Source organism: Artemia franciscana, chromosome 12, assembly GCF_032884065.1.
Source record: "Artemia franciscana chromosome 12, ASM3288406v1, whole genome shotgun sequence".
In the NCBI taxonomy this organism is placed as follows: Eukaryota; Metazoa; Arthropoda; class Branchiopoda; order Anostraca; family Artemiidae; genus Artemia; species Artemia franciscana.
The window spans coordinates 30,867,855-30,887,300 of NC_088874.1; the positions used below are offsets into that span (position 1 = coordinate 30,867,855).

Genomic DNA, 19,446 nt, shown 5'->3' on the forward strand with positions numbered 1-19,446 from the left:
AAATTAAAGCCTTTAGATTTTCCGCCATAGGTTATCTTGACATTAAATTACTATTTTTTTTTGTTTTTTTTTATTAAGCTTTGTCGAAGCATTTTTTATGCATTGCTCCTCTGTTGTTGTTTTTTAGCTTTTATTTTTAGGATTCATCCTCCTAAACACATCATTTCCAATATTTATGGGTTATTTTATCCATTTACTGAGTACCCAGGTCGTATTAACTAGGTATAATTCCTACTGAGCACTTGTGGAGCTTCATCTAATTGAGAAAATTAGTGCTGCCTTTTTCTTATTGTCTTCATAAAAATATTTCAAGTTGAAATCTTTCACAAATATTATGAATTTAAATCTTTTACAAAGGGTTGATCTGAGATTTACAATTAGATAAATTTTTTAGATAAAAATTAAACTAGATGAACAACCCTGGTTTGGGGGATTGTATTAAACAGAAAAGTATTAACAAGTGTTAGTTCAAGTTTCCACACGCTTTGCCAAATAAATATTTGGTCATTATGTTCTATACTGGTTATCTGTAAAAGTATCGTTATAAAATTGTCACCATTTGTATTCTTTTTTTGTTATCGAACTAAGGGACATCATGTTACCTGCTAATCTAACAGTGTGGTATAGTTTTTAATTCTCTCAACACGCACAATGCCCATATTCTTATCAGTATTTTCGGAATTGCCCCAATTTTTCTTGTTACCATATAACTTTTCACTGTCTCTATAATAATGATAAAAATAATAATAATGTTAATAGTTATTATAATCTATTTTTCCCTCCTTTATAAAGATTTAAAATGCTGACGGAGGAGTAAATAAAGGAAAACGTAAATACACATAAACACACAACAAATATACAGCAACGAAAGACACTGAAGTAACAAACGAAGAATGAGTTTACAATTCAGTAAAACAAAGCTACACCAGAAGAAATTAAAAAATGAGTCCCCTCTAAAGAAAACCATTTAAACAAGGATACAATTTAGAGGAAAGTCAACAATATATTCTCTACGCTTTTGGAATCTCAACGAAAGTTCCTCCATTTTTGCAGAAATATAAAAAAACAGTATTTCTTAGTGATATAAGTATTCCTTATCTATAATGGGAGGCCAAGAAAAAATTTACAATAGCTGAAGAACTGTCTACGGATTATAAGGCGTTCCGTTTTGTTAAAAAAAACCTTCAAAACGGTGTATTTAAAAAAACATATATGAGGCACAAACATTGCATTGTACAGCCTTCCAAAGTAATTCTTATTAAACTGCCCTTTTATTTTGACAAACATATAGTAAGTCTTAAACAATTTTTACTTGATCGATTGGATAATACTAAGAGTTGGTGTAATCTTCATGGATACACCAAAGGGTAGTTTTTGATAATTTAACGCTTCCGTACATGTATTCGAAGATGGTAAGACTAGAAGAGGTTTCACTATCTGAGGATTTTGAATTAAATACCATATGCTCAGTAAGAATCCTCTAAGGAAAGACCTTTATCTGAAAGACTAGATAGAACGACAGTTTGAATTAAATCAAGATCTTGAGCAAGTAGAAGTATATCATTAGCGTGAGATAGATGGCTAATATCAATGAACAGGTAACAAGAAATGGGGAAGTATTTCTAATAGCTGTTTGGATAGCTTTATTAAATAAAGCTTGAATAATAACCGAGCCTTCTTTGACCCATCTCTTTACTAGAATAAGATAGGTAAGATGGGTACCAGAATGCACCTTAACATGAGAATTTTGATCTCAATGCCATAAGCAAGAACGAATGAAAGGGTTGACGCCATTGGAAAGGAAAGCAAGAATAGCATGAAAATGAATGATATAGTCAAAGGCTTTGGAAATGCCTAAGGCACACACAAACAGACGTTTTTTAGCAAAACGTTGCCAAACAATAATAGCATGGTAGCACAATAATAGAACAATAATAGCAATAACAGCATGTGTATTTTGAACTTCCTTGCCACTTCTGAACTCAAACTGCTTGTCACCGAAATTGCAAAAGACATTCATAAGCAGTCTGCTTTTGCAGACTGCTTTGTCACCGAAAAATCTGCTTGTCACCGAAATTATGACTTTTTCAAGAAGTCTGCTAATTGTCGAACAAACAGTAATTGGCCTATACTAACTAAAGGGTCTTTATTCTTCTGCCTGTTACAGCATGTTCAGGGAGTGACTGGGGCAAAAGTTGCTGAGACACAATTTCCTGAAACAACAGGGAGAGTTGGTCAAAAAGCAGTTGGTCAAAAAGAGTTGGTCATAAGCAGTCTGCTTTTGCACACTGCTTTGTCACCGAAAAAGTATGCTTGTCACCGAAATTATGACTTTTTCAAGAAGTCTGCTAATTGTCGAACAAACAGTAATTGGCCTATACTAACTGAAGGTCTTTATTCTTTTGCCTGTTACAACATCTTCAGTGAGTGGCTGGGGCAAAAGTTGCTGAGACACAATTTCCTGAAACAACAGGGAGAGTTGGTCAAAAGGTAAGCCGTGCCATGCACCAGATGCTCAGTCTGTAGTCCATCCAGACCGGGAGCTTTTCCCGTTTGCATCCATTGAGTTTGTGTAGCTACAGCTGAAGATGGAATATTTTCAAGGTCCTTAATATGGTCAATAATTGAAAGGCAACAATAAAAAAATATTTTGCAAAGAGGACTTGAGAAGTGGCGGGTCAGCTGAAAAAAAAATGACAAAAATGAGCCGACCAATGAAGAATATAAATCTGTTCAGATTCAAGGGAGTATGAACGAGTAAGTTTAGAAACTTGTTTCCATAGAAGCTGAGGGTTATTTCGAACAAAATAGGATATAAAATATATCATATACTTGTCTTTGTTATTCATTTTCCGACAACTTTACAGAACGCACTTTCCGTAGATTTTGTAAGTTCGAATACTACTCCAGAACAAGGCCTATCACACTCCAACTATATAGTACACCAGAAACGATATCGGAGCTTCACCTCTTTAAGCTGAGCAACCTATATCAATAAAAGTACCTTTAGACACAGAAGATAGCGTGTGATAAGGAGCCTTAAACTTCGAAATGTGTGAATCAAAACCATAATGGCATGGCTTAGTATATATCCTATTACAGCGCTTCTTCGTAAAAAAAAATTATTATTGTTGAAGGTATACTTCTTTTGGCCGAAATCAGTAAGGAAAATTTAAGGTAAGAATGGTCACTGAGCCAAAAATCTTCCAAAACATGTATTTGTCGACTCGCTATTTGAAGTGAGCCGGGGACAACTAAAATTTACACTGGCATATTTCTAGGGCAAAAACTAATCAAGATGATTCATTGCAATGCAGACAAATATACAAATAAGCACCAGGCTACTGAAATCAACGGCAACAAAATTACTAATATCAAGAAGCTTGTATCTATACTTTTCATGCATCACTACCATAATGCCACCAGAACTTAGGGTATATTTAGCTGGGAGAATGAAAAACTCGTGATCGGCCGAGAGTGTCAAGCCTCTCGAATTATCAGAACTTAAAAGATGCTAAATAATGAAAACTGTGTCAAATATACCAAGAACTGCTATAGAATATTTAAATTTTCGCTTTCGACTGTGTTCACAATGTTCGCTACATAAAAATTTATATCAGTGTTTATAATTCCCAGAAACTATTCCTTTCTAGCCTTTAACGAATATTAATATCCTTAGGAATCGAAACTATGGCACTAGAAGTCTAAATTTCATCCTTCATGTAAATAACCAAATTTATTTCTGCTACGCTCAATGTGTTTCACCTTGTCGATTTAGTTTAGTCTTTCAAGAAACTCAAGGTGCTCTGAAAGATTATTAGTCTGTAGGCAAGCCGGTATGTTAGATAATACAACTGGGTGGCTTACTAGTTTTGGCTGCGCAGGAGTGGAATAAACAATTGGTTAGCACTTAGACAATTGTAAAAAAAACTCGTTGCAAAAAACTCACATGTAACAAAAAACTCGTTTTTTCAACTAAGTTGGTTAGCACTCTCACACAATCGTTTAATATCGGAGCCGTGATAGTATTAGAATCGTCTGATAGCGTCGGAAAAGGATCAAAATTATGAAACGGGGCTGTTTCTGTTAAAATGTCAAAAATATCACCCATATATGCTGTCACCAGCATCGTACCCCTGCGCTTCTCTTATGTCTATGTCTGTCTTAAGCGCATCTTTGTAGCGGCATCTTTAAGAACTTCCTTACTAAAAAACTGTGAGGCAACTTTCACCGCTAACTGTCGATCAATCTTGTTCTGTATTTGACTTAAAAAAAAGTTCAATACAGGTGACTCGTAAACTAACATATCTATTGCTGCAAATCAATAATTTTCTGGAGTCATAGCCTCAAAATCGTTTCAAAATTAGATTAAATAAAAAAAACAAGTTTTTTCAACTGAAAGTAAGGAGTGACATCAAAACTTAAAACGCACAGAAATTACTTCGTATATGAAAGAGGCTGCTTCCTCATCAACGCCCCGCTCTTTACGCTAAAGTTTGACTTTTTCTCTCAATTCTTCTTTCTAAAACAGTAAAAAAACTTTAGCGTAAAGAGCGGGGCGTTGATGAGGAAGCAGCCTCTTTCATATACGAAGTAATTTCTGTGCGGTTAAGTTTTGATGTCACTCCTTACTTTCAGTTGAAAAAACTTTTTTTTTATTTAATTTCTGAACGTTTTTGAATCAATGCATGTTTTGATTTTGGCTCTCCGCAGAGGAATAATCAAAACGAAATTTGCATATTTTTTTTTTGGCTCAATGGCTTTCTCATAATTTTGATCGAATGATTTTGAGAAAAAAGAGCGGGGGACGAAGCCTAGTTGCCCCCCGATTTTTTGGTTAATTAAAAAGGCAACTAAAACTTTTAATTTTTTACGAATCTTTTTATTGGTAAAAGATTTACGTAACTTATAAATTAGCTTACGTAAAGAACTTTTGTATTCTCATGTTTTTATTACATATATGAGGGGATTCGCCCCATCGTCAGTACCTCGCTCTTTACACTAAAGCTTAAATTTTATCCCAATTCATTAAGAATGACCCCCTGAATCACAAAAGCCGTAGAATAAGTAGTTGAAATTACCGAAAATACTTTAGCGTAAAGAGCGAGGTATTAGAAGGAGGTGAGCCCCTCATATGGGTAATAATTTCTGTTTGTTTTAAGTTTTATTGCTGTTCCTTACTTCCAGCTGAAAAAGCTTTTTCACTTTTATTTTTTAATTGTTTTTTTTTTTAAATAATGCTAGTAAATCCTGCTCTCCCTTCATGGAAATTTTCTTCTCCCATTACAAATTCTCGAAGGGAAGTTCCCCCAGCATATCCCCCTCTTCTCAACCCCTCCCCCAAACCAAACAAATCCTCCTGAAAACGCCTGTATACTTCCCAATAACCATTACTACATGTAAGCACAGGTCAAAGTTTGTAACTTGTTGCCCCTCCCACGGGGACTGTGGGGGAGTAAGTCGTCCCCAAAGACATAGTTATAAGGTTTTTCGACTACGTTGAATAAAATGGCTATCTCAGAATTTTGATCCGTTGACTTTGGGAAAATAATTAGCGTGGGAGGGGGCCTAGGTGCCCTCCAATTTTTTGGTCACTTAAAAAGGGCACTAGAACTTTTCATTTCCGTTAGAATGAGCCCTCTTGCAACATTCTAGGACAACTGGGTCGATGCGATCACCCCTGGGAAAAAAAACAAAAAAAAAACAAAAAAACAAATAAACACGCATCCGTGATCTGCCTTCTGGCAAAAAATGCAAAATTCCACATTTTTGTAGATAGGAGCTCGAAACTTCTACAGTAGGGTTCGTTTCCCCTTATTTTCTAAAATAACGCGAATTTTCTCAGGCTCGTAACTTTTGATGGGTAAGACTAAACTTGATGAAACTTATATATTTAAAACCAGCATTAAAATGCGATTCTTTTGATTTAGCTATTGGTATCAAAATTCCATTTTTTAGAGTTTTGGTTACTATTGAGCCGGGTCGCTCCTTACTACAGTTCGTTACCACGAACTGTTTGATAAGGACGTAAGACGAGCACAATCAGTAATATTCAGAAATTTTTCAGAAATCTTAGGGAGAAACGCGAAACGTACTAATGCCTAAGTTGATACCCCAAATGAAAGTTCTTAACAGCCCTTTAAGAACGACTGTCATAACACAGATGAAAGAAAAAAATTAAGCTGATCAATCTCATGGAAAAACAGCTCCTACCCAACTATTTTCAAATATTTCGCCCAATAGTTGTACGGTACACTGTGACTATCACAAGTAGGCCCATTGCTTACAAGAAGTTGAATTTGCTCACTAGAAAGTTCAAGGTTTTTCTTATGACAAAGTCCAATGCCTCCTATCAAGGAAAAACCCCATATTGTGTCTTTAGTTGAAACGTGGTTAGATAGTTCATTCAATTCAGTTCAGTTCATTCAATGCTCTCGTCAGATTAAGACGCATTTAAGACCTCTGTGTTGATTTATGTAAAAACATTATTTCATGAACTTTTGGATACTCATTCAATGCTGAAAAGATTATTTCAAGAACTGTTGGATATTTAGTAATACGTATTAATATTTGGATATTAGTACAATTTTAATATACAATGGGACGTAAAAGGAAAAATCCGAAACGAGAAGGTACCAATATTGCATTAGACACTTCAGATTATAGCTCTAGCTCAAAACCGGAAATATCAATACTAGCTGCAGATTTTAAGCAAATTCTTGAAATAGTAAAAGAAAATGGTAATAAATTAGACAACTTATGCAATCAATTAGGTACTCTTACTACAAGGGTCGATAATCTGGATAAAGAACATTCGATTCTTAAAAATAAGATGGTAGATAGTGAATCGAAAATTGGAAAAATTGAAAATGATACGTCCTACCTCAATTTGCAATTAAAAATTTGTACCGATGAATTAATAAAATTAAAAAGAAAAAATGAAGATTCAATGTGTCGGATTGTGAAATTGGAAGCCGCCAAGTTAGAAAATAATATAATCATATGGAATGCAGTTTGCAAAGATATTGATAACGCTAAAAATTTATTTACAGAAGTTGTTCGCCATGGATTAGTTCCCTTTATTTATTATTGTAAATGCTTACATAATTTTCATAATTAGTTTATTTAACTAAATAATAATTATAATAAAAAATAAAAAAAAACTAGTCTTAACAAAAATCATTCACCTTGCCATTATTTCTCTTTATTTATGCTCTTTATTAAACGAACTGTGATAACGAACTGTAAGTAAGGAGTGACTCGGGTCAATATTAACCTATTTTATGAATTGACATTTTGATAACAATAGATCGAAAAAAAGAATTGGCTTTTTATGCTGATTCCAAATATATAAGAAGCAATAAGTTTAATGCTATCCATCAAAAATTACGACCCCTAGAAAGTTTGCCTTTTTTTAAAGAGGAATAAATATACCCCAAAATCACGGAATCTTATTAAAAATCGCAACATCAGATTCAACGTATCAGCGAACCTTACTGTAGAGGTTTCAACATCCCATCTGCAAAGATGTGGAGCTTTGTTTTTTTTTGCCAGAAAAAAAAACGGTAAATATACAGTTCACAATAATTCAGATACAATGAAAGTCAATACATTACTTGATGCCTTTTCTTACGCGTTTCCATAGTTCGTAATAGTTACTGGGGGAAATTTCATTCTGAGCCCATAATGGGGCCCTAGAGGTAAAACAGTTAATAGCTGCCAAAAGTTTAAAATATATTGCAAAATAACTACTGCCAAAAAAATGAAAAAAAAATTGCCAATTGCACCTGATACGGGAATGGTAATTATTATTATTTATCTTAGTCTTAAATGTAAAATGTTATTATGGAAACAAATTTGCAGATTCTCTTAAAAAAAAGTCTGACACTCTTTTTACATCACTCCTGTGTTGTCAAAAATGACATCAGAGCAAAACTGACGCCATTTTTGAGGGGCCTTCTAACTTTTTCTAAAAATTTTTGCAAAATTTTCTTTGAAAATAACATTGCTCTAGTGCCAAATAACAAAATGGAATTTGATACAGAAGCGATCATTGCATTATGAGATAGCATAGAAAAAACATCAAATGATATATTCATTTTCACTAGCTAAATAATGTTGTAAACTGGACATTCACCGAAAGATCACAGATGTATGTTTATTTGTTTTTTGTTTTTCCAGTTTTTTGTTTCTTCTTCTCAAAAGCAATCGCTTGGTATCGAGCCAATGATCCTAGAAGATCGGGAGAGGGCTATTAAAAAGGAAATTAAAAGCTCCTAGTGCCCTTTTTGAGTAAAAAAAGATTAGAGGGCAACAAGCTCCCTCCCTCGCACATTTTTTCCACTGTCGGTCGTTACAAATTAGGTGATTGTTATTTTGTTCAGTATAATTGAATGATTCAGTAACTATGTCTTTTGGGAAAACATAACCCCCATAGATCCTGGGGAAAAGGCTGCAAGTTGCAAAATCTGCACATTTTTTACATATATTATTTGTTATTGGGAAGTATTCAGACATTTTTCGGGTATAGATTTCTGCAGGAGGACTTTCTAAGAGGAGAATTTTCACTTTGAACGAAGCTTCTGACGGTGAGTATTCGATCGGAAATTTTACAAGGGGGTGGGGAGAATATGTGAGAATTCTTGTACGAAATTTGTTTTAATTGTCGACTCAAATTTACATATGAAGATTTTCTAGAAGAAATCTTTAGCGGGGTTCAATTTCTCTGGGGTATTTTGCTTTGGTGGGGGATGTTCCCGGGGAAAATTTCTCCATGGGGAATTATCACTAAGGATATAGGGAGACCTTCCGTGGGAGAAACTTTCCACTGGAAGAGGGGAGGGGGGTTCATAAAAATTTCCTTATCGGGGGATTTCTGGTATATATTAAAAAATGATCAGAAATAAATAGAAACAAAATTTTTTCGAATAGAAGTATGCTAAGGAAAATTTTTCAGGCGGAATCGTGAACAAGAAATTTTCTGGGGGAATTCGCAGCCAAGACGGAATTGCATGAGGGTAATTTTCCGGGAGCAGAGAATATTTTACACGGGAGAACAGTCCATCGATGAACTTTTCTCTGGGGGAAGGTAATCACCATGAGATGGGTTGCAGTTTTCACGGTGTTATTTGAAAAACGAACAAAAATAAAAAAAAAGTTTTTTTTTTCAACTGAAAGTTGAAAGGTGAAAGAATCAACATTAAAACTTAAAAGAAATAGATATCGTTCAGTATATGAGGGGGCTAACTCCTCCTCAATCCACCACTCTTTATGCAAAAGCTAGAAATTGAGTCCTAATTCTTAAAGAATGAGCCCTGAGACACAAAGAACGTGTGATTAGAATAAAGAGCTTTTTAAAAGTTTTTTTTTTGTGAAAACAAATTAGCGCAAAGATAGGAGTTTTGAGGAAGAAGAAGCCTCCGTCATAGACGGAATAATGTAATTTGGGAAATTTTTCTTTTTTAACTTTTGCTTAGAAATTAGGAAACTTGTACGTCAGTTGTTATTGTAAATTATCTTTAATAGAGTCTTCTAAGTCCTTAAGCCCTGTTAAGCCCTTAAGAATGTTTAGCAGAGTTTTGCAGTTAAGAAAGTTGTTAAGTTTTTCTTGCCGATTTTGTGACTTTTTATTGACTTTTTCCATTGCTACTAGTTTCTAATAGAAAAACCGAATACCACTTTGTTATTAATGAATAAATATGCTCATATAAAACACCTTTTCATTGACTAAGCGAATAAATCACACAAACTTAATTGGAGTGAATCAGAACAAAAATATGCCACAGTAAGAAAGTGATTCATCAAAAATAGTCATAAGAGTAAATCAGGAAGAAAATTGAAGTTAAAAAAGCAATATTAAAGTAGAACTGAAAAATAATGAAGAAAAAGTGGTTCGAATTCAAAAGCTACCTAAAAAAATGCAATTGTTGTAAAAAAAAAAAATATAAGGGACTATGCAAAAGAAAGAGATGACAAGAGTGACAACGTGATAAGAAGATGGGTCGCATATGTGAGTGGACGAATTGAGCGAGTTGGAAAAGAGGGTGTAGCGAGCGATTCAGTTTAATGAAAGGATGCAAGCGAGTTTAGTGAGTATGAGTGTTTTGCAAGTGTTGAAAGGCTTTGACGATTTCTCAGGGTAGCAATGAAGAATAAAAAATGATTTTTGTAGTTTCTAGAGTATTTCTGTTTGTGCAGTTTGAATTTTTTAATTTGGGATTTCTTACTATGTATTTCTACGGCCCTAGGGCTTTTAGAGCAATAAGAGTTATTATTATTATCAACATCATTTTCACTATACTTGTTATAAGAATATTTTGATGCCTTTTAATTAATTCTTATAAAAAGGTAATAATAGAGAAACAAGCCTGAAAGATCTATTGAAACAGTTTTAAAAAGCTGAAGAATACCACCTTTATTTTCTTAGAAAAAGCTGTATTACGGTCATACAAAAGAAACATACCTAATAGGAGTGAAATGGTCCATATTACGAAGATGGCACAACGGGTCCTTGAAATAGTTAGTTTAAACTGGAACGGCCTGCATATTGCATACCATCTATCAATTGAAATCCATGTCAGTGTTAGAACAGATACAGAAACAGATACAGTCTGCAAAATGAAATATCTCAACACCCTAGAATTCTAGAAACACCCGAGTCCTCATAGTCGAGTGGATTAAGTAGAGCGATGTGTGAGCTGAAGGAGCAATCTTGGAAAATTGGAACGGTGCAAATTTTATCGAAAATTGATAGTTCTAGTTCCTTGTTTTAGGCTCAAAAGTCATCAAAGGGCAACTAGAAGCCTAGTTGTATCCGTCCCGGCCCATGAAATACTATAACCCCCATAGTGTTAGACCAAAATTTTAAAATGGCAATTTTACTTAGAATAATCAAAGGTCCAAACTTGTCTCATGGAGAATATAGCCCGTGAGCCCCAAGGGCAAAGAACCCGCATTATACCAATTTTCCGTTTAACAGGTACAATTTAGTTGAAAAGATGGATATGTTGCACCTTGTTAAAATTAAAGTCATTCAAGAAACTAAATTTGCATTGAAGATAACATTTATTAATTCCTAGGTAAAAGAATAGGGGCAAACCAGTGGCTTTTTCTACAATTAACCATGGCTTGATACCCACAACTATTCGATTTTAAATCCATATTTTCAAGTGTATCCAGATTTTCAAATGGACATTGTTAGAAATTGTTAAGACTTTTCCCAGCATAAAAATAGTACGCTGAAATCTGAATTTTTATAGAGAAAAACCAAAAATATTAGAATTTTTTTTCTTAACCAATGAAAAAGACTATGACAATTAAATACGAGCAAAAATAGTTTTTAAAACTTTTTCCGTAAAAGAAGATTTTCAAAGAAAATCAAGTACATTAAGCAAAAAGACGAGCGGAAATAAATTCAAATAATTTTTCAAGCATAAATGTACTATAAATCACCTTGTCCTGTGGTGGCGCAGTGGGTTTGACTTTAGCTTGGTAATACGGGACCCAGAGATCGAATCATGCTGCAGAAATGCACTGCAGGGCCGACGCAGGGACCTTAGTAGCCAAGAAGCGTCGTTAATCTGATACAATACAATACTATAAATCACCCTTAATAAGTAAATGAAACCCAAAAGAACAGAAAATACAATAAATAACGGAGTCGTGCTCAAAAAGCGCCAAAACTACGAGGAGTAAGGCTCGCGGTAGGGATGCCTTCTAAAGACCAGAAAAAAATTTGCACTTTACTGAATACAAATGAATTCTCAAAAGTTTTCTTTTTTTAACTTAAATAAACCTGAAATTATTAAGACTTGCAGGAATTTATATCAATGTATATATTAAACTTTCGATTATTTTTATTTTGCTTTTTTTCTAGTAGTTTTCTTTTCTTTCGTAATTATGAGAAATAAAAACACTACTCGAAATGAAAATTGTTTCCTTTTAAGTACAAATGATATTCTGGGCTTTAGAAAGTAAAGGTTTGGGAGAGGGTTTCAGCCGTATTCCTCTTAGTTTCTGATAGTTTTGAATTTGACTCGATTTATTTAATTTGATTTTTGTTCTTTTTGGGTTTCAGTTATTCATTGCTGGTGAATTATGGTAATAAGTAACGATGAAGACCACACTGCCTTTCCATCACAAACACCAAAAACAAGAAGAACAATAGGGATTTTTTAAGACGATGGGAAACAAATTATAATGAATATTTCGGCCCCGAATATGTCCAAGGGCTTTCCTCAGCAATACAAATAATAAAAAGCAACTTACAGGAGGATAACTTTCATTTCAATGAAGTGCCTCGTTTCATAACAATTTATTTATCAGTCCTGGTTGAACTTCGCTGAGGTAAGGATGCTGGAACTGTTTTGAAAAACTGTTCATTTTAGTTTTATTTATTTTATCCTCTTGTAAGTTTTTTTTTTTTCTTATTTGATTGCTGAGGAAGGCCTTTGGAAATAGGGCCGAAATATTCATTCGATATTGTTTCCCACTGTCTTAAAGAAATTCCCTATTGTTCTTCTTGTTTTTAGTGTGTGTTAATTATGGTAATTTTACGCTTGAAAAATTATTCGACTTGATTTGAGATTATAAACCACAGCAATCGGCGAAAAAAAAGAAGCTTTTTAGTGCAAACCAAGACGGAAATGCGACCAATCAATACCTAACTTAATTCACAGCAAAAAGATACAAATTCAAAACCACGTTTTGCAAGTTAACTCTGGAACATGTGAACAAGGTTGCATTTCTGCTGTACAGAACCCCTTGCATTCTTAACGGATTTTTTTCCTGAAAGCTCATTTTCTTCACAGAAGTTCACCATAAACATTGCCTCTAAGATTATATCTGTTTTTATTATAATTTAAAAAATAACCTATTTGCCTCTATCATCTTTTCCAATGCTTTATTAGATTCATTGGAAGGACAAAAAATGGGTTAGAACAGAATTATCTTTTTTTTGTTATTAAATAAAAAATAAACTAGTTTTCACAAATGAAAGAAAAGAGTGACATTGAAAAATTTAAACGAAAAGATATTAACTCTAGTATCAGGGGAGTTATGCCCTCTTCAGTTCCCCTCTCTTTAGGCTTAAAAATACTTATTATTCCAATTCAATACAGCGTCTAATTGGCCATAAAATAAGTCCATAAAATTGAAACAAAAACTTAAATTATTTAAAATGGGCATTACACATCGCATTTTTCGTTAAAATGAGCCCTTGGCAATATTTCAGAACCACAGTTATGTTACGAACACCCCTAGGGGAAAAAAAGAGAGGCACGCCAATGCAAAAGTTTGATTTTTTCCTTTTTGCTTAAGGTAAGAGCCTATAAATCATGAGTTTTTGCGTTTTGACGAGGAAATTTTTAATAGTGTGCGTACGTTTTATTTCAATTTACGTCACTTTCAATGGTTTTCAGCCTCTTTTCCAAATTTCAAAACTTATTTCAACAGTTAAATATTTAATTTTCCAATAAATCTGAGTTAAGTTTTGGTTTCTGAAACAAATTACATTGGAAAATGTTTTCACTTGACAATTTCTTAGAAATAAGTAAAAAGAATGGACTGCATTCCCTTTGGTTTCATATCCAAGCAAGATAATTATTTATATTTCTTGCAAATTGTAAGTGCTATTTTTTTAGTTTATATTTAAGAGACATTTAAATATCTTCATTGAAAAAATTTAAGAACAGTACGTTTTCTAGGAAAGGTGGGCATGAGTAGTGAGGGGATTCCAATTCCTGTATTAGCCCTATCCAGGGATTCCACGATAGCCCTAGTTTTAAATAAAGCCCTATCTCGTCATTCCGACGACAGGTTATTGTTATTTAATTGAAGTTGAGGGTGACATATACTTGCGTGACTTGATGGATTTATTGGGAGCGACGCAATTTCGCGTGACAAGCCAGACTTCAGGGATCCGTGGAGAACCCCCACTTGTAACTAAGCACGGCACACGCGTGGGTACTCCGTAGTGACGATGCACACGTGCGATGTCACGTAACGGCAATGCACACGTGGGGTGCTACGTAATGACGGTGCTAACGTGGTATGTGACGAAATCATATACGTGGGCGATACGTAATGACGAGGGGCACACGTCGGTGTTACGTAATGATTAAGGCGACTCACATGGGTGTTACTTAATGACAGCACACACGTGGAATGTTAAGTAATGACAGCGCGCACGGGGGATGATACGTAATGACGGTACAAACATCTGTGTTACATAATACTTACAAGTTTTTCTTACGGATTTCTTTTTCTTTCAAGGTGTTTTATTCTCTTGTTGAAATTAAATTTTTCTTCAGAATGTTTTTTCAAGAGTTTCAAGACATCCCAAGACGTTTTCTAAGACTTTTTCCTTCAAGGCGTTCCAAGTTTTCTTTAGTTCTTAAGTAATATGGGAATGTTCGCTTATGTTAAGGATACCGAACTCACAAGTGGCTTGCTTCTTTAAGCCCCCGTGGAGGACCCCCGCATGTGACTGAGGACACACACATGGGTGTTATGTAATTACGATGTACACATGGAACGTGTAATACTTTAAAAGATTTCAATTTTGAATATATTTTTCTCAGGGGAACCTTTGTATTGTAAAGGTTTTATCTCCACATTAGGATTCAAAAGCGCCATTTTCATCCAATTAAACTACGGCCTAGACAACTAGACTATGAAAAACTTTCTAATATTTTAATTTGAGAAACAGATTCTGCGAAATAACCAATTCCACGCGTGGAGAGTTCCCATGTCTCGCTTACTAGTATGGTTGAGCGATTGATTACGAGTTGCCATATGGCTGCACTAACTAACATGCAAGGGGAAAATTGATTACTTGAGATCATTTACATTTGATATGCACCTACTTGTTAAGTAATGCTATAGAGGGTATCATCAGATAATATTGCTATCATAGAGGAAACAAAAGCAAGAGTACCATTATGGTTAGAATATGCTATACCTTTAAACATAATCAAAAGTTTTTCCTTTCCCTCTTTACCACACAGAATTTTACACTTATGTGAAGGGAATTCTCGAATTAGCATACCTATGTTTATAGTCTATAATATACTTAAATTGCATTAGTAAAATATAGCGAAGTTTAATCCTGGATCAATAAATCTAAAGGGCAAAAACTTTTGTACATACAAATTGCATTAATATAAACAAATTTTCAAAACATTATTAAAACACAGAAAAAGCAGATATATCTCAACAAACGAACAAACAAAACATATAAAACCTGGTATAGGATAAACATAAGCAATGGCAAGTGTGAATTAAAGGAACACGGGGGGTTCTAGCAACCAAAGTCACGTGTGAATGCGTCATCCTTTACATAAGTAAACATATTCCCCTATTAGGCTATGAAAGAAATAAAAAAATGTTGAAACGCCTTGAAGAAAAAATGTCTTGGGATGTCTTGAAACGTCTTGAAGAGAAATTTCTTTAAAATTTCTTGGGATGTCTTGAAACGTCTTTCAAAAACGTCTTGACGAAAAACGAAACCTCAAAAGGATAAAAACACCTTGAAAGGAAAGAAATCCTGAAGAAAAAAAACACGAAAGAATAAAACAGCTTGAAAGAAGAAAAAACGACTTGAAAGAAAAAGAAATCCTGAAGAAGAAAGTCTCTCAAAGTATTACGTAACACCGATGTTTGTACCGTCATTAAGTAACATCCCACGTGTGCGCTGTGATTACGTAAAATTACACGTATTTGCTGGCATTAGGTAACACCCACGTGTAAGATTGTGTCAAATCCCACGTGTGCACCGTCATTACGTGACATCTCACGTGTGCGCAACCATTACGTAACACCCACCTATGGGATATCATTATGTAACACCCAGTATGCGCCGTCCTAAGTTACAATTGGTTTTCCCACAGGCCCCTGAAGTTAGTCTTTTCACTTGCGATTGCGTCACTCCAAATAAATCCATCAGGTCACGCAAGATTATGTCACCCTTCACTCCAATCACGTAACAAGCACCTACTGGCTGTCGTCAAAATGAGGGAATAGAGATGGGTTTAAAACTAGGGCTATCGCTGAATCCTGTAATAGGGTTGACATAAAAACAGGAACCCCTCACTACTGGCATGGTACTTCTTTTATTTTCGGAGAGTTGTATTACACATTTGGTTAGATGTGTTTTTACAAGAAATGTATTTATTTTAGACAAACACTTGAACTGAGTATGCAATATACCTGTTCATTAAATGGGTGTACCTAATGATAGATACATAGGTAGATATTGTAGAAATGATTGCTTTGGGCTATGACGAAAAAATTATGTAAAATATTAGCACATATAACTAAGATGGTATATAACAATAACTTTGAAAAATATAGCAATTACGAAACAAAGGCAAACATAATAAGGGGCACAGTACCGTAAAACTAACTCACATAATTACACAAAATATCCATCGTTTGTCTTATTTATTTAACTTTAAGGCAGTAGCCTCAAATTAGACCCTTTTGGTCAGAATTCAACTTTTTTCTTAGTCTCTTCTTTTCTAAACATACCCTAACTAATACCTGGAAAAAAGAAAATCAAAGACGAACTTTAGAATAGCACAGTAAATTTGAGCGATTAATTTGATAGATTAGCCGGATACAAACCTTTCAAGTTTTATATCGAATGGACGTGAATCATAATGCTTAGTCCACGTTGTAGTCACGTTAAGGATTATATTGATATTCTGCACGACCAGAGCACCCACAACGTATTTCGTTTGTAATATTCCATATATTTCCATGTATACATCCATGGGATTTAAGTAAGTTTCCATGAGATTTGCATTTACAGTGTAATGATTAAGATCGACTGGAGTAATATCTGCCGATCTTCGTGGCGTCCCCGAGCCCCCCGAGACATCAGAAAAAATTTCAAGATCTTCTTATGTATAGAGACGGTAAAAAGCTTAAAAAATTGCACCTCTACAAACAGAATAGCTCCTGCAGGCAATGCAGCCAGGGCTCTAATTTCTAGAAAATGGCCCATCTAAAACACAGGCTTGGTAGATATGTTTTAGCAAATAAGGGGTATAATGTTTCAAAAATTCTTGTGCCATTTTCCTCTCTACTTTGGCACATTCATATAAAAAAATAATAATAAATGCTTGTATAGTTATGCAAATATTTGCTAAAGCTGTCTCTTTGTCAGCGTAAAATTAATAATTATTTGTTTTCAAACAGTTCGTGGTAATGAACTGTAGTAAGGAGTGACCCGGCTCAATAGTAACCAAAACTCTAAAAAAATGGATACCAATTTTGATACCAATAGCTACACCAAAAGATTCGCATTTTAATGCTGATTTTAAAAATATAAGTTTCATCAAGTTTAGTCTTACCCATCAAAAGTTACGAGCCTGAGAAAATTTGCCTTATTTTAGAAAATAGGGGGAAACACCCCCTAAAAGTCATATAATCTTAACAAAAATCACACCATTGGATTCAGCGCATCAAAGAACCCCATTGCAGAAGTTTCAAGCTACTATCTACAAAAATATGGAATTTTGTATTTTTTGCCAGAAGGCAGATCACGGATGCGTGTTTATTTGTTTGTTTGTTTTTTAGGTCCTAGAATCTTGCAAGAGGGCTCATTCTAACGGAAATGAACAATTCTAGTGCCCTTTTTAAGTGACAAAAAAAAATTGGAGGGTACCTAGGCCCCCTCCCACGCTAATTATTTTTATAATTGTTTGTATAATTATAAGTCAACGGATCAAAATTTTGAGATAGCCATTTTATTCAGCGTAAAAACATTACTCCGTATATGAAAGGTGCTTTTCCTTCTCAACGCCCCGCTCTTTACGCTAAAGTTTTTTACTGTTTTTAAATGTAGAGTTAAGAGAAAGAGTCAAACTTTAGCGTATAGAGCGGGGCGTTGAGAAGGAAAAGCCCCTTTCATATACGGAGTAATTTCTGTTCGTTTTTAGTTTTAATGTCGCTCCTTACTTTCATTTAAAAAACTTGTTTTTTTATTTAATCTCTATATGGAGCTGCTTGTCTTATGGCTACTGTGCAAAAATTATGGGTGTTGGAAGCAATTTACTGGTCAAATCACCTTCGAAACTATTAGCTATTAATCTCATTATTACAAAAATATTGTAAATATCGCATTTTTTTTTTATTATTTAAACAGTCTCGTATATTTACATTCATGACGAGCAGTAGATCTATATATGGGTGCCAATCTAATTCGAACTTTGGATAAGGTCTTTCAACCCAGGTTCCCTCGAGAATCAAACTCAAGCAGAAAGATCAAGCCATGATGAAAAATAATGAAAAATAAATGGCTGGTATTGAGTAAAAATTCCCGAGACATATACATTCGGTACTGGTGTAGTATCCCAAACACACTCAAAAAGTAAAGATAGGTTAATGATAATGAAATATACCAAAATATGATGAAAATATAATACTTTAGTAACAAAAATATGGAGTCTACAACAAATATCTATCGTTTATCTTATTTAGATATTTAACTTTTAAGCAGTAAGCCTCAAATTAGACCCTTTGGTCAGAATTCAACTTGTTTCTTTCTCTTCTTTTCTAAACACACCCTAACTAATACCTGGAGAAAAGAAAATCAAAGACGAACTTTAGACTAGCACAATAAATTGAGCAATTAATTTTGATATATTAGCCGGATACAAACCTTTCAAGTTTCGAGTCGAATGGACGTGAATTATAATGCTCAGTCCACGTTGTAGTCACGTTAAGGATTATATTGAAATTCTTCACGACCAGAGCACCCACAACGTATTTTGTTTGTAATATTCCATATATTTCCATGTATACATCCATGGGATTTAAGTATGTTTCCATGAGATTTGCATTTACAGTGTAATGATTAAGATCGACTAAACTAATATTTGCCGATCTTCGTGGCGTCCCCGAGCCCCCCGAGACATCAGAACAAAATTTCAAGATCTTCTTATGTATCGAGACGGTAAAAAGCTTAAAAAATTGCACCTCTACGAACAGAATAGCTCCTGCAGGCAATGCAGCCAGGGCTCTGATATCTATAAAATGGCCCATCTAAAACACAGGCTTGGTAGATATGTTTTACCAAATAAGGGGTCTAAAGTTTAAAAAACCCTTGTGCCATTTTCCTCTCTACTTTGGCAAATTCATATAAGAAATAATAATAAATGCTTGTATAATAACGCAAATATTTGCTAAGGCTGTCCCTTTGTCTGCGTAAAATTAATAATTACTTATTTTCTCTATATGGAGCTGCTTGTCTTATGGTCATTGCGCAAAAATTATAGGTGTTGGAAGCATTTTACGGGTCAAATCACCTTCGAAACTATTAGCTATTAATCTCATTATTTTAAAAATATTGTAATTATCGCATTTTTTTTATTATTTAAACAGTCTTGTATATTTAGATTCATGACGAGCAATAGATCTATATATGGGTGCCAATCTAGTTCG

At 34.3% G+C, this 19,446-nt stretch overlaps 1 long non-coding RNA gene across 5 annotated transcripts in view; it reads right to left on the reverse strand.

Annotated features, from left to right (window-relative positions):
• Positions 1–10,458: 10,458 nt before the first annotated feature.
• Positions 10,459–19,446, reverse strand: part of LOC136033981 (uncharacterized) — a 74,185-nt gene continuing 65,197 nt past the window's right edge. For all 5 annotated transcript variants that reach the window (XR_010619075.1, XR_010619073.1, XR_010619071.1 and 2 more), the window contains one exon: positions 10,459–10,610. This is a non-coding gene — a long non-coding RNA (uncharacterized LOC136033981). The remainder of the gene's footprint in view (positions 10,611–19,446) is intronic.